A 21,960-nucleotide genomic window follows, 5' to 3' on the forward strand; every position below is an offset into this window, starting at 1 on the left:
ACCTGGAAAAACCCTAAAAAAACCTGCTCCCTCAGTGCAGACCAGGGCAGCTCTGTGCTGTGCTGGGTTTGCTGTGCACAGATATCCCTCACTGCCAATGTTATTATTGATGCTTTATATAAGATCATGTATCCTAGTTTCTTATTATTCCCTTGTTGAGAAAGACTTAATATTCTATCATGTCTCTTGGTTTATTCTGTAGCTGCCCCTACTCTTCTGCCCCATGACTCTGGGGAGGCTGGTCTTGATCCCTTCCAGAAGAAACTGAATGGTTACCTCTGTGTAGGGGCAGCATGAGCAGGCAAATCCATAAAGACTTTAATTAGGTTAAGGATAAATTTCAAAGCAGATATAAGCCTCTAGAATGTAGGCATAAACAGAGCTTGCCATGGGGCATGTGTGTCCTTATGCTGCTGCTGAGGACACTGCAGAGGCAGCCACTGGTTTCTGTCTGTAATTCCAAGCTGTGGGCTTGGATCACAGCTTTGTGAAAAGCTCTAAAGCCTGCTCTGCTCTGGATAATTTATTTATACTTTTTTTCTTCCTTCCATGAAACAATAAGGTTTCACTTTTACTTTGGACTTCATCTGAAATTGATGCTGACCATTAGTCATAACCTTTAAATGAACCTATAAATACAATCCAGGCTGGAACTCTGCCCCCTCCTGCCTGCCAGTTTACAACATGCTACAAAAAAAAAAAAAAAAAATGCAAACTCTTGCTTCTTGCTAAATAGTCTGACTCATGTTTTCTGGTTGGGAAAAGGGAGTGGCATCCTGCAAGGCTGCAAACCCTGTGCAGCTCCATGTGACACAGAGTATGGAAAGGAAAATACAGGCTTTGTTTGCTTAGCTTTATGGCTGAAATGCAATTAATGGCAAATGGATTCAAAATATGGATTATAAAGTCATGGTGTAACTGAATCTCATGTGTTTATAAAGACAACTTAAAATGTATTTTTAAAAGAAATTCAATGTAGGGCTATTAAGAAAACCCACTTAAGTCTGATGACTGAAAAAGTGCAGACATGGAAATATTCTTAGTTTCCAGATTATTTTTATTCCAAGGTGTTTGGAATAGCTAATTTTTTTTTTTTTTTTTAAATTTTAGATTTTTTATTTTGTTTTTCTGGAATTATTTTTGCTTAGTAATAATTTCCAAACTTTCTCATAAGTATGATCAAAATTTTAATGTACTTACATTTAATTAAAAGCTTAACCATCTCAGCAAGAAAGGGTGTAAATTCTGTTAATAAATTTTTATAGAAACAAGTAACATTTGTGAAAATCCTCCCCTCAGATTACAATAATAGCAACTTTTTTTTCCTTTTTAGATGCTGTTTCTTTTCTTTGATAGAATTTTTATCAAGTCTCTTGCTGCAAGAAAAAGATCCCAGAAATATGCAGCTCTTTGTGTATCAATATTAAACCACCTGTAATTTCAAAGAAGTGAAACCAAGCTCTTACACTCAGGTTGTCAGATATTATCCAGTATAAAAAGCCTGATTGTTTCTTTGGGAAGCATTATCATCCCCACAGATTATAGCAATATATAATTTATATACTTAGTAAGGAAAACCAACCCAAGAACAAAACAAAACCAGGACTCCAAGGGTACAAACTGGCCATTACTGTCCAGTACCATTCATTTTAAGCTTAACCAGCTGTGAGATGGTAAAAAATGTAATTTCCCTCCCAGGAAATCCTTTGGGAAATCCACTCTGCTGCAATCCCTGAACTCTGCAGAGCGCAGCACATGCTGGAGCAGGCACAGGGCAGGGTCCTGAGGATGCCTGGGGAGTTTGGGCATCAAGGCACCACCTCCCCACCTTGCATCCCACCCTCCTCTTAGATCTGGTCTGGCTGCTTTGTAACCCCACTGTTGGGGCACTGTAAGAGCTAAGAGTGCAGTGCAGTCCTTTGAAGGTAATAGGCTTCTCCTCTTGTGAGATGCTGCCTATTTTGCTCTGTTCCCCAGTGATGGGAGCCTGCTTTCAGCAGCAAAGAATAAATTCTGCTGTTGAGCCACAATGGAGAGAGAATGGTAGAAGTTGTATGCACCACAATGTTTTCCTTTAGTCTGTTTAAAAATTTAATATAATAATTAATACATGTGAGATGGTAGAGAATCCACACAGAAGTTTGGAGAATTTCAGAATTATGGTAATTATGCATTTCCATGCATGTAGGTATTGTGATCTTGGACTACATGATCCCATTTTTTCCCTGACAGTCTGCCTGCCACAATACACAGCCTGGGTGCACAAGGGAGACAAATTAAGATTGCATGTGCAGCTGTAAATGTGACATTTGGAAAGTCTGAAATAGAACAGAACTAGCATTATTTTAATGTAGCTTTTTGTATGCATGCAAATAAGCTTGTGGCTTATGTTCATCTCCCAGGTGCTTGAAGACTTTGATAGTTGTTGTATTTAGTGGCTCTGTACTTGTCACTTCTAGAAATGGGGATGTGAAGCACAGTAGTGGAATGAAGATTACACTGAGGTAAGGTGTGTTTCACTGCACCTCAAGTCAAATTACTGTTGATGTTTAAGACACATTAATTCATTACAAGTTTGGAAAGACACGTGCTATTGATTGTGTTCTGCCTGAGTAGGAATTTTCCCAGTTTTCTCTCTCCTATCCTCATCTGTAATGGTCTGTCTGCTGAGGATCACTTTTAGGCAGCACTGATGTGGGTCCAGCTGTTTGGTTAGTTATTCAAAGAACACCAGATTTTCTTTTCTAGAAAAAGAACTAGTTTTCTATAGGCTTTTACAAATCAAATGGCAAAAATGGAGTTAGTTAAGCTTACATTATATGAGCATCTTGAAAGATGACCAGAGCCACTTAGACATAGTAGCATCCAGTTCCTCTATTTCTCTGTCAGTGTAAGGGTTACTGAACACCTCAAACTTGAATGCACAAATCATCCTTGTGCTGAGGGGGCACACACAGACCCCTCATTCTGAATTCTGGGCTTTGAATGATAAAATAATCAACAAATATTGCCCTGTTTTTTGATAATAATATCCGAAGTTGGATTAGATCTTAATGTCTTTGAAGCAATTATTTTGTAATTATTTCTTAGGAAGGCTTTTTAAAAGTCATTATGAACAGTAAACTAACAATCTGCTTAAGATAACAAGTATAGGAAAAGTGGGGTGGTGGGGTAGTCATGCAAAGTGGTAGGCTTCTAGAAATGGACATTTTTTGACTCTGCTATTCTTAAATGAATGTCATTGACTTAATGGGAGGAAAATGTGGTGTCTAAGGAATGTGGTGATTCCTGAGAAAACTGAGCTATGATCTGCTTCACTCCAGGCCACCGACCCTCGGGTGGATTTGCAGTGTTAGATGAGCTTGGAAGGCACCAGCCTGTCCTGGCACGGGGAAGGAGGGATGGAGGAGATGCAACAGTGGTGTTTTATTGTGTGCTGGACCAGCCAGAGTCACCTCTTCCAGCTCTTCTTGCTCATTTTCACCTGCACTGCTAACAAAGCTTTTGCATGTTCTGGAGCAGCCATAAATCAGTGCACAACCTGTTTCTGCTTCCTTCAGAACCTGATACTTCCCCTTTCATATCACCCAGGGCAAGTCAATATCCACCTTATTCTGTGAAATGAGTTGCCAAGGTGTGCATCTAAAATAAAATAATTATTTTATTGTTTTGATTGCATTAAAAAGCTGCACCTGGAATATCCAAAAAATATGGAAATATTTTGCATCCAATATTATCACAATGTTGCTTAATACATTAATGAAGATAAAAATGGCTTATTCCACTACCGAAAAGGAAAAGAAAATTATCTGACCATATGGTGCTATCTCTACACAGAGTTTGAAATAAAGAGAAACTGTTTCTCATAGATATGACAAAAAGCAAAGACATTTTACCACAAAGTGATGACTTTTTTGAAGAAGGTGCCCTTTATTCCAGAAACAGTATAAGCATGACATGATGTGGCAGTTACCATGGCAACTAATTATTTTTTATTGAACAACAAGAATAAGCACAATAGCTTCACAAATCCAAGCATATCTTGGCAAGAAAGTTAAAATATCCTGGGGCATCATCAACATGTGCAGATATCATTTTTATTTCCTTTCTTTTTTTTTTCTCTTTCAGAGGGTTTTAAAAAAAAAATTGAATACAAACAAATATATTAGATTATGAGTCAGAAGAGGTGTGTTACTTTCTCATCTGACCTCTTCCTTTACCAAAATCTCCTCTTGACATTGTGCTGCTGAGGAGTCGTGGCCATCTAAGTTACAATGGGCAGCATCCACCTTGGTTTTGCCCTGGAATTGATGATTCCACATTTTAAGGAGATGCCCGAGTAAGGAGTGAAAGGTTGACAATTTAGCTGACAGGAGAACGTGACAAGGAAAACAGAACAGATGGGGCCCTTGAAAATACCATTCTTTGGAAGTATGTGGAATCAATTTAATCCACAACAACAGTACAATGAAGAATCTTATTCTGTAATTATGAGGCTGAAAGAGAGATGGTTTTGATCCAGATATTATTGATTTAGTTGACTGTGGGTAATAAAGTAATACAGAAATGGTAGTGTCTGGTTCAGGCCTGGCTGAAGTCAACTGCACATTCTTTTTTTCAGACACCCTTTTAATAAATTGGAATGAACTTTAATGAACATCACACTCAATATGTGAGTTAAGGGTGATGTATTGATGTTACCAAAGTTGATGGAACTTTTGCTGTGTTTGCACAATATTGTCCAGATAGAGATGCAAGGACAAAGTCCATGACACACTTCTTCATTTAACATTCATAAGCATGGAGGTTTGGATAAATTACTTCAAAAATATCAATGTTTTCAATAGCAAATCTCAGTGAGCAAACATTGCATCTGATGATACAGGTATGTAACTCAGTCTATATAATTCTCTATGCTAAATCCTTGCTCTCTCTTCTGTTATTGCAGACCATCTTGAAGGCAAGTATCATAGATCATATGTACTACCAAAGCCAAAACATTTAAAGAATTTTTTCCATCTCCATTTGATAGATCAGAATGAAAGAAGAAAATCTCCATCTTGGTTCTTCCATTCAGGGTGACCTTATAACTGAGCATCTCTGGTTTAATTCCAGCCTCAGTTTAGGAAAAAAAAAGAAAAGATCCTTCAACCACACATTCAACCTCGAGTTTAGTATTTGGTTTGGTTCTGAGTCAGTTGTGTTAAACCAGTTAAGGTCAGATTTAGTCTGGAGAGGCTGCAAAATTACAGGATCAAATGATACACGATGTTCTGTGGAACTGAATTGCATTAGAGGCTGCATAAACACCATTAATATTGCTTAACATTGCTGTGGCATGTGAAGCAGTAAGAAATCAGAGAAGGGGAGAGTCTCCATGTGTAGTAAAAATACCTTTGTGTGATGGAGAATTGAACAAGACCTGTCAGGAAGGCTCGTGTCTCACAGGAGGTGCTGCTGATGTTCAGGGGGGTCTTGTTCAACAGCCCAGCCTGGAAATGGCCTCTGAAAAGGACAAAATCCCCATTGTTAGGCTGTCACTGCTGGCTGTCTTTCACTGGAACACAAGAGACAGAATTATTTGTTCAGTGCTGTTGAAGATTTAGTGGTTCTGTTTGTAGAGTTGGAAGTAGTGATTTCAGTGCCCTGCACCAATTCTGATGGAGATTAATTAACTTTGATGGTCCAGAAATGTCCCTGAGAAGCTCTGTCAAGCTTTGCCAGTGAGAGTGCCTGAAACATAACTTACTTATTCTCACTCTGGTTAAGACCAGAATAGCAAGTTACTAGTGTTGGTATTAAGTGCCTAGAAAGTCACTACATGCTTCTGCTGATGTGGCTCAGTGGAGTAACCTCTGGGTAAAGGGAGAGGTGGGATAATTTGTGAGGTGTTAGAAATTCTCATATTCCTGTAGGATGAGGCACTAGAGCTCCCCACCAGTTTTGTCAGGCACTTGATTCTTCAGTTAGTGAGTGTGTAGGTAGCACCGGGCTTCTCTCGGCTGGTGCTGAAGAAACTCATCACATCATCTCTGTGTATAGGGAGACTTGGTTGTGTGATCATCAGGGCAGAAGGTGAGACTGGGAAATAGTGCTAGCTAGAAAAATAAAATGTTGACACCCCTTCCCTAAAGTGATTTTAAAATTTATGTAAATACTGGTATTTCCGTTCACAACTACTTGTGTTTATGTGTTATATCTTGATGAAATTCTGCCTGTTAAAATGCAAAAGTACTTGGTCCTGTTAATCTGACTTAGTGTAGAAAAGCCTGGAGTGTTAAAAACTGTTTTCAGAAAGATGCCTTGTTCCTTCTAAAAGCCATCAGTGGGATGGTGGCCTGTGCAGGAACGCGGGTTTCATTCATTAAATGTAGAGCATTTGGCAGACTGACACAGCAGCCAGGAGAAGTGTCATCCTGGGATGACAGACTATAAAGATGAACAAGCCTTTGTGGAATTTGCAGTGAAAAGGGATCATTTATTAGAAGGATAGAAGCTTTTGCATTTTCTTTCTGGCACTGTGTGCAAGGTCCTGCAGACCATGAACAGAGCAATGCCTGCAGGAGCCTTTGAGAGCTGAGACAGAGGGAGACTGGGCTGGGATGATCCCTGTCACTACATGGGTACACACCAGCTGAGAATGTAATCCTAACTGTGGATTGAGTTGGTCATAGCTCAAAAAGAAATTTATTTTTATCATTGAAATAAACCCGTGCGGGCAGGAGATGCCGATGAGTTCACATCCCTTATCCAGCACCCTCAGGCTGATCCCTGCTCATACATGAAGGAAAGAGAAGTCAACTCTTAGCCAAGTGCATGTTGTGGGTCAGACTGTCACTGACTTCTCCACTTTCCTAACATGATTATATTGTACCCAGGAGTGACATGCTGACAGCTTTTTTTTCATTGTTGCTGTTGAAGGACAAGGACAACGGGCAGCAAATTAGAAGTTCAAGGCAAATCAGTTATGTTATGTTACGTTTAAACATCATTTTGAAATTAAATATAACATGACATAATGTTATAAGGAAACAGATTTGACTGCCCAGGCACCTTTATACCAGAGCAGACAGCGATGGGGCCTTGGAGGAATAGAATATTATATTATGTTTATGTCCTACTCAATATTCTCTCATGGTATTGTAAGTTTAAAGGTGCTTTTGTTGTCAATGAGAATCATGTCCTGAGAATTTTTTGTTGATGACTTTCTTCAGCATGTTCTCCTCTATTGAATTTCTGGGAATGCAGAATGCAGTGCTGTGCTACATGCTGCTGACTTTCTTATAGATCAGTACCTGGTTTTGTATTTACCAGAAAGAATACTTATCTTTATCGTACAGGCTTTTGCTGAGAGATGTTAACCTATAGCTAAATGACATGAACCTCATACCAATTGCAATTAGCATAAGAAAACAGTAAGGGGAAAACAGTGTCTGCCATTTCCTACAGGACCAACAATTGCTAAGGTAGAGGTCTATGATACAGTTGGATTTGTCAGATGATAAATATCAAGGCACATAGAAAGAGTTATGAAGCTGTGTTCCTAAAAAATGTAAGTGGTACGTTGGGAATTACAGTTGGAAGACTAAAAATGGCCTTTTTTCATACTACTCTTTTAACCAGAAATACATCTGAGTGCATACAAAAGAAGGAAACTCAACAGGAATCATATCAGTTGTAAATAAAATAATAATATAGTACTTCTCAATGATACATATTCCCTGACCTCTCTCCTCCCAGGCTGGAAATCTTCCTTTACCATAAATTTCTGTGTCATCCAAAGAATTCTAGTTGGGAAGTAGCATTAGAGGCTGGAGCTGAAATGTGCCAAAATGCACAGGTGTCAATTTTGGCAAGTACAATTTTACATCTAGTTGAAAATTCTGCTGAGTATCATAGCTCAGACCTGCTCTTCTTAAATCACATTGTGGCTAAGCCTATACTGGAGTATAATGGAAAATACCTAAATTAATGCTAACTAGTTTCTCCTATCCCAGCACTCCAGGTATTGAGCCACTTTTCACCAAGTACCTAATGAGCTGGCACTGAGCTCTGAGCTGCTGCAGGCAGAGCACTGTGGAGGCATTGCCACATTACTGAATGTTGATTCAGAAAACTGCAGCATTGCAGGAGCAGTGGGGGCTGTAGGCTGTATCTTTTGACAGCCATGTATCTTCTGGAGCAAACCCCTCTTCTGAGAAGGGATAGAGGAAATAGTTGATTTTCTGTAGAAGAGGCATTTTCTGGCAGGGAAGGAGCTCTTCGTGCTCTCTGACTTAAAAGCATCTCCACCAAAGCCTTCAGTTTTCTTTAGATATCTTTAAAGTAGCCCTTCTGGGCCCATATGTGATGTGAAACCATACTCCCAGTTGTTCCTGATAAAGGCATTGAGTGCCCTGCAGCAAAAGTGTGAACTGGCAGAAAAATCTCATGTTGTTAGCACTTGCTTTAATTTTCAAGAACAATAATTAGGCACTCAGATACCGGGGCGATGACTGTTCCAATCTGAATAAAACAGCACAATGAACTGTCTCAGCAGCATGTTTTGAAGCAGTTGCTTTTCCTCCTACCCTTTGCCTCCTACTCTGAAGTTTGTAGGAGAACCCATGCATATTACAGCAGAAGTGTGTGTGCACTGACAGCACTGTGGGAATTTTCTCTCACTCGGCCAAAGAGTTTTTATTTCTCAAGTACATTTCTGTGACAACACATGAGGACTACAGTGAAAGAAAATGTTTTGCCTTTTATCTGAACTTCAGCTGGAGTCAAAGCAGTGAAAGATGCTGAGCAGTCTTGTGTTAGCCTTGTAGAGCTCTTGACCCTGTGCTTAGGAGGGAAATTTGTCAGTCCCTTTGAGAGCAGTGGCACTTGCACATCCTCCCCTTGCAGCATCAGTGCTCTTCAACCAAACTGGATCAGGCCTTTGGCATGTGACTGCCTCTTCTATTGCAGAAATAGAGGCAGGAAAACCCAGCTCAGCTGTTCATCTGTCACTGAATGCAGGAATGAGCTGTTCTCCACAGCAAGGACCTGTGACACTGAACAATGTGACTGGTGGCATGAGCTCAGGGTCTTTCCAGAGGTGACTCACTGAGCCACTCACACTTTTAGTCTTTTCCTGCAGAATCTTCCTGTGCTGGAATTATATGGGGTTATATTCACAGGGAAAGACATCCCCTTTCCATGAGGCTCCTTAAGAACCAGCCCTAGTAGGCTACATCTGATTAATTTAAAAGGTGATTATCATAATCTGTATTACTGTTCTTGGGCTGCAGACATTGCAAGGACAAATGACAGCAGAATTTGATGTGAGAACTGTAGTTTACAGGTAATACAGTATTAAAGTGAAATGTTAGCTATCAGAGAAGCCCTCAGAAGGAGCTTCCAAATCACAATATTTGCAGGAGCAGCAGTCAGTCAGGCACAGGTGTGTGCTGCACTCTGTATGGAGGTTCAGGGCTCCCATGCTTATCACTCTTCTCATCTCTTCTTTCCAAACTGAGTAGAATCCCCCTGCAATAACCACATTTAAGTATTGACACCCTCTCTCTGGTCTTGGCCCCACACAGCAGTGAGAATTTGCTGCTCCTGCCCCGTGCTCAGGGCTGGCTGCTCTGGTGGGTTGAAATGCAAGTTCTCCCTTTCAGACACACTCTGAAACTGCCTCTTTCTCTGAAAAACACAGTGAGCAGCAGTGGGTCCATAAGGAATATTTGAGTCCCTTGCATGTCCTCAGTCTCCTCCAAGCTGAGCAAGAACACAGAAGGAGTTTATGGACTTGGCTGTGCAGAGCACAAGGTCACACACAAGAGCTGCTGATTTAATTTCATTTAGTGTTAATCCTGCAACTCATTAGAGAATACACAACATTTTTCAAAGTCAGACATATTTACAAATACACACATATAAAAATACATTATTGCATTAATTTAATCTAAAAATATTGAACATTTAGTGCAGAACACTAAAGGAGGTTATGAAAGGAATCATTAGTGTCCTTGTGGTGCTGAGGCATTTTTTAGCATCTACTATTTTAAGCACTACAAAGGGTCAAGAGAAAAGCTCAGGATCAGCTGTATGCTTAGAATTTTTTTGGCAGGATGGAGATGACTGAACACTTTAGCTTAAGAAAGGAAGATGGGAGGGTCAACATGAAAAATTGGAAATGACATATCTGGGCAGCCTTAATGAGACACATGCAGGCATGGGTCAATTCTCTTGGTCACATATCAAGCTCAGAATCACATGAATCCAAACCCTGTTTATATTGGTTGTGAGTGTGGAGCTTTAGATGAAGTTAAATTCCAATTTAGCAACTTTTGGAGCATTAAAGAATAAAGCAATAAATTATAAAAAATAAAGTTCATGTTACTCTGTAAACCTGGAATGGATTAAGCAGATGAGTCTACATCACATTAGTGTTTCCATGTATACACAACATGAATGTGTATGTGAATGTGTGTTTGTGTGTGGACATGCACCTATAGCCATGGGTATGTAGTCATCTCTGCAATATCTGCAAGAGTTATTCAATAACATCATTTCATTACATCAGCTCTGCCTTTCACTAACATGTCTGGGTTTTTTATATGATATGGTACAACAGTAACATGCAAAAACAATCTAAGGGCATAAAAGTGCAAAGTTCAGTATAAATTAACAAAGAAGAAGAAGACGTGTTGGTCAATTTACTTACACCTTTTTCACATTTTGAAGAAAAAAGGCTAAATTAGTGAGAGCAGAAACATAAACTCTTGGAGGCTGCAATTGTAGTTGATACCCACAAAATCCTTCCATTTCAGTGCTTAGTAAAATGTTATAGGCTACTATGGTTTTTGTCATCAGTGGATTTTTTATGGACCCTCTTAATGCTGTGCAAACCTTTTAAAATTAAGAAGCAATTATCAGCCTGTTAAGGAAGTTGCAGGCTTTGACAATTGACTCATTTGGTAGACAAATATGTTGTCAGGCATTAGGTGTAACTCCTGGAGAGATTTCTTTGGAGATGACTACAGATCAGTACTCAGAACAGGGAAATTCACTCCATTATTGACAGAGATTTTAAACCAAACAAACTCTATGAGTGATCAAAAGATGCATCTGCTCTTTGAAAGGCAAAGTTTAGTGCTCCATAAATTCAAACAGCATCACTCATGTGATCTTTGGAATCAATATTACAATAAGCAATTGTCAGTTCTGCCACTGCTGAATTGAGTAATTAAAAGTCATTAGTTTTAAGGGCTTCCACTGGCAGCATAGGGTCGATGTGCATTGATATGCTTTCTCTAATCAATAGTATGGGCAATAGTCAATCTTCTTGGCTGATAAGCACATCTGCAAGTTAAAATCAGATTATTACTGTTAGTTTTAGTGTATACAATATCACCTTTTACAGAAAGTAGATCCATATCTGAAGGAAGAAAATGATAGAAGCATTAGAAAGAGAGGCAGGTTCACTTGACATATTTGTTATTTCTTTTGCTAAGGATACATTTTGCAGGGCAGTAGCAGATCTTCCCTTGCAGACTCCAAGCATAGAACAATTACTAGAAAGAGTGGCTCTTGTGCAATTCAGAAAGAAAATAACAGCAAATGAAAAAAACAGCAGGAAACTCCATGTGGGGAAAAATAGCTCGTGTTGTTGATCCAGTGAAGTGTTTCCTTCATGCTCTTACAGAGACATGGTTATTCTGGGAACCCTGTTCCCCAGAATGGCTGAAACCCCTCTGCAGCCCATCTGTGCAGTCCCAGAGCAGCTCTGCAGGGGCAGAAGAGCCAGGCTGTGCTGTGGGCATTCAGCAGGGCTCGGGGGCACAGAGCCCAGCCAGCCTGCCCAGCAGCTCGTGGGGCTCTTGGTGATTTCCCCCACCCCTCAGTCAGAATGGAAACACCTCCTGTTGTTCTTGGCAGTTCAATGTGTCCCTTGGCTGCAGCTCTAAGTCTCTGTTTTGCTTCTGGTCCTTCCTCTGACCAGCCTGCCTGGGCTTTGCTGTCTGTATTTCATCCCTCCTGCAAACCCTCCTTGTTGTACCTGCACCCTTTCCTTGGCTTCCCAAAATGCTTTCTCCTCACCTTTTGGCTCCCTAGCTTTGAGTTTCTTGGCCCAAAATGTGATAATTCCTGTTTAATACCTTGGCTCAGGCAAATAAATTTTTTTTTTGGTCTTCTCTGGGTTTGGGCAGAGGCAGGTCTCCCTGTGTGTCTGCACTTGATTCCAAACCCAGCCTAAGCCTGGCTCTGACCTCAGGCCCTGCCTGTGAGTCCTACAAGCTCAGTAAGGACTGTGGGTTTATGTGTGGGATCACAAAAAAGGGGTGTGTCTGCCTGGAGCTCATTTTGATTTTGTTATGATAGCTGGACATATAACATGGCCCATCCATGGTTATGTCTGTGCTGCTGTCTTGCAGGGTCCTTGTGGATAAATATGGTTTATTTATTCCTAACACTGCCAAACCTGCTGTACTCACAAATACATATCTCTTGGTGATCAGGATCAGATGTGGTTTAAAGTCAGTCAGTAGCACTTTAGGGAAAATACTTCCATGTTCCTTTAAAGTGAGAAATTATTTTTTATATTGATTTGTGTTTTGACATACATGTAGCATATAACATGCTACAACAGTAAAATATCTAGGATTTCTTCCCTGTTGCATGCATAGACACATATTTTCAGTAGTATAACCTTCATTTGAAGGTTGGACTTGAGGATCTTTGAGGTCTTTTCCAGCCTTAATGATCCTATGTGATAACATAGGCAAGGAAACCACAAGAAGAAGCAGGAAATGAGGTGATCTCAAACAGCATCACCCCCACATCCTGCCAAGAGAATTTGTCACCCAGCAGAGTGAATGTCTTCTACAGGAATGATAAAGCTTGCTCAGAGCTGGCTGTTGGTGTTCATCTACCTGAGCATGACTGGAAGAGCAGAAGGAGCTGGGAAGGTCCTCTGGTGTGGTGTCAGTGCAGGTTGTCCTGGGTTGCCAGCAGATGACAGAGACCTCTCAGGAGGATGTTCTGGTCTCTACACACAATTAGGACAGGGTGGCTTTGCTTAGTGTGAATCCAGCTTGGCTGCATCCCTATGGTAGCAAACCCTCCCACTGATTTCATGCTCTGAGAATCCACATTTCCTACAGACCTTAAGATGATGTTTATGCAAATGTGTGGTTTTGGTGTTGGTCTCAATCTTGATCCTTATGGGTCCCTGCAATTTGAGATATTCCATGACTCCATGGTCTCTGGCACTGACCAGAGTGGCAGCTGTAGCAGGGGACTGCAGCCGGGCTGTGCTCTGTGAGCAGGAGGGCAGCATCAGTCAGAGGTGACCTGCCATTTGTGACACCAGATATATGAGAATAACCAAGGACTGCTTCTAAAATGAGTCATCCATAGCTGAGGTTTGATGTGGTAAATTCTAAAGGTATAAGCGAGAGGAAAAACATATTCCCTGTAGACACAAATTAAGATATTTTACTCTGGCTCTGTGTCACTGTTATTGTTTTTGTTTTTTGCTCGAGCATGAGACTGTTCTGAATCAGACTTTAATTTGCAAATGTGTTTCCAATTCCCCTGGTGAACGTAGCAGAGTGTGTATAAATAGATTCTTACTATGAAGCAGAATGCCAACATGTAACCCAAATCCTTGCATTTAGGCTTTACATCTCATTTTTAGATGTTCACTTTCCCAAGATATATTTTTTCTTAATGGAATAACTTCATAGTCCTGCCCAATAATTCTGACATTAAATAAATCTAAAGAACTTCTCATGTATGCTGAGTACAGTGGTTCTAGGGAATGACATTTGGATTTGGTTGAAGTTTAATAATACAAAACAATATCTCAGAGCTAAAAAATCCTACAAGTAAAGAAAAATGTGGTACTTTGAAATGTAATTAGATTCCATACAAGCAAAATGCTAGTGCTATGTTACTTTACCAAATTAGGTTTACTGGATTTACGAGCATGAACTGGAATTGCATGACCAATTTCAGAGGTGAGTAGAGCAGCAATTTAAAGCTCTGGTGGATTGAGTGTACTGTTTTCAAAACCTGCCACTCCCATTGTCCCCCTCCTGCCTCTCCAGGTATCCACGTGTCACCTGTGGTGGCTCAGGTACCCCCTGAGCAATAAACTGTGCCAGGCATAGCTGCATCCCATTAGGCTGACATTAACCTCTGGCAGAAGGATGGGGCAGAGACCTAGAAACACTGTTCATTTAAACTGCCATTCCTAAATCCACTAGAGCTTGACTCACAGAGATCTTTTATCTCCCTCTGCCCTTAGGAAGGATCTAAGCACACGTAGGATGAGGATCTGAGCATATGGATGCTCAGGGCTGTGCAGGTCAGGCTGAGATTGAACAGATATGATTAAATATGTCAAGAGACAAGAGTTTCGTGGATGAAATGTGCAGTAGCTTCCAGAACCCAATGATCCTGATGGACTCCTTTCAACAGATTGCAGTGGTTTTTAAATCTAACCTTGTGAATATGTTTTATTTTATTCACTATAAAATGCTCCAGAAAGAAAATACAGGGTTTTGTGCAAAGCTCCCTGCATTTATTTCAAAGTGGGGGCATAATTACCCATATTTATTCATACCATAAGAAGTAGTTAATGCTTCATCAAGGCAAATATTTGAGCTTCTCAGTCTATGAAAATATTTTTTTTTTTATGAGGATAAACTAGGTGCATAAATATCTTACTATGAAAAAAGAAAAATTCTTGCCAGAGACTGGTGAGACTATGAATTGCAAGTGTTCAGGGTAACACTTCTGTGAACTAACAGATAAGGAACCTTGAGAAACTCAGAGTTGAGAATAAATAAAAAAATCGATGGCTTAATCTTAAAACCATTTTTGTGTGTTGTTAGAATTAGACCAGATTTTTCTGTGTTTGGCTTTACAGCACTACCAGCCTTCACACTTTTATCATGAGAGATGAATATTTGTGGAAGCTTATCTTTTACTTAAAAATCTTAGATTTATTTCAGAAAACAGATCTATAGCTGGATAAAAGGCTTTTAAATTTGACCAATGTTTCTGCAAAAAACATGTAGAACCACATGATAAAACTAGACCAGCCATACCTTTATGGTAATGCACTAATTCATATCAAAAACTTATTATTAAATTAACAAGACCAAGATACCATCAATTATTCCCCAGAGTTGTGTCCAGATGCTGTAACCAAATAATGTTTAATATCTGGAGAAGCTGAGTGTGAATTGAGAATTTAAATGTAACCTGTGCTTTGTAGTTGAGGTGAGGGAGAGTGGGAATGTTAAGGCACAACCCAACCAAGTGAGCATGAGATCACCTGAAGATGAGGAAATAGAAATTGCTGTGAGATACCCAAGCAATGTGGGTGGCAAGAGTAGAATGAGAGACAGCCCCAACATTTCTGAGTTATCTCATTTTCTGAAGGGTTTGGTTTGTGATTCTTTGTGGGTGATTTGTGTTTTGTGTACATGGCAGTGCTGTACTTACGAGAAAAGTTACATTGTCCTCCAAGTAAATATATGTGTAAATTTTCTTAGGGGATTACACTGAGCACTACACAATAGTTTATTTCAACAAAAGCTAGAATAGCTCCCCATACAGAAACTATTCTCTTAGAATAATGGCCCTTTATTGTATTTGCTTTAGACTGGTTTGGAAACAGCCAGAAATTTCTTTTGTCGAAATATTTTTGTCGCTGCTTGTTTTCTGTGTGGTGTAACTTCTCTGGAAGATTAATGTTTATCTTCTGAATGTCCATTATCAATTTTAAATCTGAATGGCACATGCACAAAAATTTGTCCCTGCCTATGGCAGCAGATTGTCAAGCAGAATTATAAAGTATTGCACTGTCTTCCATGGTAAAAGCTATTCCACTGTTTAGGTGGAATTATTTGATTAGTTCAGGAAACTAATAGTTCATAAATAATTGAAGTCTGAACTCAACCCTTCAATTAGATAAGGCTCAACTTCATGAGAGATTTTATATGCTTCAGTTTTGTTGCTGAGGGCTTAAAAATATACTGTGTAGATATCAAAGAGCTGTCAAGCAAGATTTCTACCAAGTTGAGTGCATTGAGAAAAGAGTTAGTTAAAGTCTAAGCATGAGTGATAGTGTTTGCATAGTGAAGCAGAGATTATGGCACTGCTGGACTGTGAGGAGATGACTGATGTTATACTGAGCTAATAATGCTTATGAAGCTTGAGAAAATGTACAACACAAATTATTTTTCTCTCTTGAAAATGGCATTTGAAATCTACCCAGAGGAACTGAATTGGCTCCCACGTGAAGCCCTGCAGGGGAAAAACACATGCCAAAGGCAGACTGGAGGGAAGCATAGATGTTTGTAAATGTGCTCCTGCTCCTCCTCTGGGCTTTCAGCACACACTGGGGCTGTGTGGACAGGAGGCTGCCCAGGGTCCTTCTTGTTGGGTCTTCAGGGCATCCATTTGGCATTTCTGATCTGGAACTGTGGGGAGAGACTTCTGGTCACTCAAACACGGGTGTGCTTTGAAAGCCAGTGTGCTTTGGTTAGAAAATTCTGTGTGATTAAGAGAGAAACTCCTAATGAAGATGCATGAAACTTGGGATCCTTATATTCTTAGAAAAGTGGCATGCAGAACCATGAGAGGGGATGTAGACTATGTCCCACGTATATTTATAATCTAGACATTGTTAGGAAGACTAGAAAAAATATATGCAAAGCATTTATGTCACTAAATTGCCAGTGATATGTGGGCCTCTATAAGGAAACCACCCAGATGGTGTCATTAGAGAAGAGTTTTGGAATGCCTGGTGTATTAAGGCCCATCTGGTGTGCTCAGAAGTGCTGATTCCCTGACTTCAGATGTGTAGTGGGTAAGCCATGCCTTTGAACCTTATAGTCTGAAAAGAGACAAGAGAGAACTCTTGCCTCCTGAATTTTGGTTTTGAAAAGTGTATTTTAAGTCAAGAATTCTTCTTCAGGAGGCCACAATATTTGAGAGTCATAACATCAGACAGGTTCAGTTGGGTGCAGATGTTCTTGGATGTTACTAATCTCAAAGCCTTAACTTTATTGTGGAGCTGAAGAGTCAGTGTAGGAACTTCCCAATAATCTGTATCAGCAAATTTATTTCAGATAGACTTGTAAGTGCTCAGTGGGAGTCTAGCTTTAGATAGCCTTAAAACCTGACCTTTAAAAGGCGATATTCCAGATACCTTCAGTAATTGTGCCTCTGGAAAACTTAATTCCTGCATTTGTACAGTTCTGCAGCTAGTGAGCACCTAATTTATTTTGGTGGGATTTGAAACCTACTACCATTTTTTCATGTGGGTTTCTGTTTGTCTGATTTCTGTGTTTTCTTGGTAAATCCTACAACACTAAATTGCTCTTCCTTACCTCAGAGTGTTGCCATGTTCTTACCACCTGCCTTTGAGTAACAATTGCTCCATAACCATTCTGCAAACAAAGATGTTGTCAAGATACAAGTATTATGGAGGATTTATATATATTTTTTTTTAATTTATTTTTTTTTCTTACTTTGGCATTTGTTTTATCTTTGTGTTTTTCTTGAGTAATTTGAAAAATCTCTTTGCAGTATATTTTAGGATTAATTATATTTTTTTTACTATTTCTTCAATTCTTAATTAAAAATGCTAGATGGTGATAATAAATAACAAGGAAAATCAATATCAAGCTGAACTATTTTAAGCTCATTAGTGCACATTCAGTTAGGTGTTCTGTATTATGGGTACAGTACAAAAATATTTATTCAGAGGAAAGGCACTTCAGTGAAAGGAAGATTAAACTTTTAATATCACAAAAGAAATATGCACCATTTTCACTTTTACTTCCATTATGCCAAATGTAGGTAATCCAATCTCTTCTGGAGTTAGAACAAGCCATTCCTACTGCCCTTTATTTACTCCCAGATAAAGCAGCAGACAATCAAGTCTTCCCTCCACAGCACATTTAGTGTGCCAAAAGTATTGCCTACTTGCAAACACAAGTGTCTTCAGAAGGATTATTTCTGAAGGAAAAATGAAATACTGGTGCCTATTAAAACACATTAATGGAAACTGCAAGCGATGGAATACAATTTAATTTTGTTTTCAAGTTTTGGCCTGGAGCCTCCCTTCTATAATTGTTCTCCTGGATTGTACATGTAGAAACAGGAATGCAGCAAGGATTTATCCTCAGCCTGAGTTTCTTCCTCCTGTTTCAGATGTGAAGGTAAGACCACCATCACAATGCCAGACTTTGTGTGGTGTGGGAAGGCAGAAACAGAAGATAAAGGGGGTTAAATATCCCATATCTGGTGCATGGAGCATCGAGTGGGATTTGGCACATTGCTTTAAGGTTGTTTTTGAGGAAGGGGAGCAGCTGCAGAGACAAAGCTGGTGCCTGGAGCATGGCTGAGACCTCCCTTGGGAGAAGGCATCATCCTCCTCCCTACAGCCTGCCCTCGCTGAGATCTCCTCCTCCCACCCCTGGGAAAGAGGGACAGCTATGGGACACTCAAAGGGAATGGTGAAAACCAGCTTTTGTTCCCCCAAATGTTGTCATTGAAACCTTATCTAAGCATACAAACTCTATCCTGTGTGTCAGAAAAAATGCAAGTTAGGTAATGCTTTGGAAGGCCTGTCAGGAATTTAGTTTCAGAGCTCTCTGTGAGTAACTCAGCAGGATCAGATGCTGTATCTCTGTGTGATAACATACTGCCAGTGTCCAGAGAGGTATTTTTGCCCAGAACTAAGCTGCCAGGAAGTCTGAGGGAGAATACCCTTCCAAATGGTGCAGGATTTTGTTATTAGTTCATACAGATCTGCACAAAAAATGAACACTGTGTCCCTGTTCCGAGGGCTTGGATAGGGAATTTTTTACAACAATCAAGTATTTGATTCATAAATGAAAAATACACAAATCCTCATTTGCAAAAGGTGTTGGATAAACAATAAACAATTAATTTTTCAGGGGCAATAGCAGCAATAGGAAAAGTTGTTGCCCTCTCCATGAATATTAATGTGAAATATTCTAAATACTATAAATGAGCAGGAGGCTCTATTCTGCTCAACAAATAGAGAATGGATACCTTGATATATAGAGGAATGGACAAGGATCTCAGAAGGTGGCTTCTGATCACCCATAAATGCTTTATAACCTGCATAATGCAAAGGCTATCAGTATGGACCTTAATGGCTGCACTGGGAAGTGTGCACACTCTGCCAAACCCATCTGTGTGCTGCTCCCTGATAGGAAAGATGAATGTCAATGATTTACCCTCTGCACAATCTGATCTGTGCAGGGCTTAAGCCAGCAACTGCCAGCCAAGAGTGAGCTGCTCACACCAGTCTGCCACACTGGAGCCTTTTTTACCATGCAAATAATTACCGTAAATTAATAGAACTATTACCATGTGAGAAATCACTTTGAACCCAAGCTATGGCATTTTACAAAGGCCAGATTTGAATAGCATGCATAATCAGTTTGGCTGATTAATTAGTTAATACTGATATAAAGGAAGAAGGTGATGGACCTGCTTTCCAGTGATACTAAGACCCTTTTAGATCAGTTTTTTTGGCAGGAAATTATTGCTCAAAGTTGATAGAAACTGTTTTGTGTTGTCTTCCATGAATAAAATTGAAATGTTAAAATCAAGATTCCCATGGAAAGCTCTTGCACACTTAAGTGCTTATGGAGATGGGGTTGTAAATTGGCACAAATAATGATGGGGAAATAGTTGTACTTGTGTGCTTGAAGGTGTGCCAAGGTCTTCTTGCAAATTTGCCTGGGTGGATTTTAAGGGTATGTTTTCCAAAACCACATGAAAATTTTTTCTTTAAGTTTGCTTTCTGTGAATATAGTGTTTGCATTTGGAAACAGACTCTAAAGCTGAGCCAAGTGTATTGCAGAGCTCTCCCCAGCTGTGTGGTATAATAACATCTTGGTTGATGTTATGGTCAGAGTTAATGAGGGACTTAAAAAAGTTGAAGATATTAATAAATAACACTTAGATTTATCAGCCTTTGGTTATTTCCAATTCTGAAATAAATGAGTTGCATAGAGTGAGATAAATGCTGATTTATTTTTGGAATTATAATGTGTTGCAATTCAAGATCAGATTAGGGTCAATTTACACTAAGTCTGCTTTGAAACTATTATATAAGTGAGCCAGAGTAGGTCACTATGTCCTGCTCTGCATACAAAAAGCTTCCAGACTCAGTGTCTATAAATAAAGATCAAGCTAAACCAGACAAGCAGCTTGAGTCTAATATTGGGAAGATCATTTTGTGCTACCTTCTGTAAATAATTACGCTGGAGTCCAAGCGAGAAGGGAGAGCACACTATCATCTGGTGTGCACCACGCACAGAGAGTGAACAAGATTATCCTTGGCATTAATATCAGCATTAATAAATAACCATTCCTAGCTCTTAGTAAACTCCCAGACTAAAATATGAGCCAGAAGAGTGGGTGATGTTCAGTTTTTATTTATCCATCCACTTACCTATCATATTTAGTTTTGCAGTGCCAGAAGACAAAATAGCATGGCAGGGTTTACTTGTGAGATACTGTTGCCCTAGTTACCAGCATCATATCAGGGTTACGGTTGACAGTGTGGGCTCATTCCTTAATCTCAGCTCAGGTTGCTCACAAGGGAAGAGGCTTTAATGTTAACTGAGCCTGTCTTTGGCTTGGGGAGTTAGGCCTTTAACAATGCACCGGGGAGTGTTTCTTCTCTGCGGCTGTCACAGCCTGGCTGGGGAGCAGGAAGGGGAATCGTGGCATGGGGGAGGGCAGACCTGGCTGCTTTGAGGCTTATTAAATTATGGAGGAGGGGATTATTGGTGGGAGCAGGGCTGTGGGCTCAGGCAGCCCTCGGAGGAGCCCTTTGTGCTGCAGAAGAGGACAGGTTTTTGTTACATCCCCTTCCAGGCAGCTCGGATAGGATTGCTCCATGGTGGGCGCCGTATGGCCCTGGAGGGTTTCACTGCCATTGGAGTAACAGAAGAAGGTGCAGAGTTTGGCTTGGGATGGCAGGTGTATGCAAATATACTCTACCTCCTTTGAAGTGCTGAAGGAAAGGAAGAATTAATGAGCTGGTCCCACTGCCAGCTCTGCCAGTTAGGAATGGTTCAGGCTAAAATTGTCACCTGCTCTTCCAGAATTAACTCTGTAACTCTGAAATTACCTCTCTTAGCTCTCAAGCTAGCTCCATTTTCTGTGTACAGTTCTCTGCAAGACACAGAAATGCTTCTTACATGTCACCCAAAGTCTGGGATAATCCAAGACATCAAAGTGTGTTGTTGAGACTGAGCATCTGGTCCTGACCTGCCATGGGGTGTTTTTCATCCATGTCTTGTAGGAGCCTGACATGGATGACTTTCTCAGTGACCATGTATCACTCTGATGTGATCAGCTTTGTCCCAAAATACACCCAAAAATGCTGTGTTGTTTAAAACTTGGCAAGGGACAGCAGGAATCCCAGGACAAACCCTCTTCTCTTATGGCATCCTAGTGACTGAGCCATAGTCAGGCTGCTGGAGCTCATGTTTGGGTACCTCCTTTGCCTGTGGAAGCTGGGATTTGTGTCTCACTTTCCCTAAGTATTATTCTTCTTAAACCATCCCATGTTGGAGGGACAGTAAAGAAATTTAATCAAGAAAGGAAAAAAAATTGCTAAATTTTAGGAGCAAATGATCTTACCAGGGAAAGGCATAAGAAAGGTTAGAAAGCATTATTTCCATGCTGGGCTGGGTTTCCAGGTCATTTCTCTGGTACAAGGTATCCCTTGTGTTTTCATCTGTGAAGTCATTAGTGCTCATGGAGCAATAACCTCAACCTATAGCTAAACATATGGGACATACTGGCCTTTAGGTGTGGTTTGCATACCTGAAAGGATCCACAATCATTTCCTCAGCTCATGAAAGTGCCTTATTAATTTTTTCTTGAGCCATTAATTTTCTCTACCCACTATTA

The sequence above is a fragment of the Erithacus rubecula genome (assembly GCF_903797595.1).
Source record: "Erithacus rubecula genome assembly, chromosome: 12".
Taxonomy (NCBI): domain Eukaryota; kingdom Metazoa; phylum Chordata; class Aves; order Passeriformes; family Muscicapidae; genus Erithacus; species Erithacus rubecula.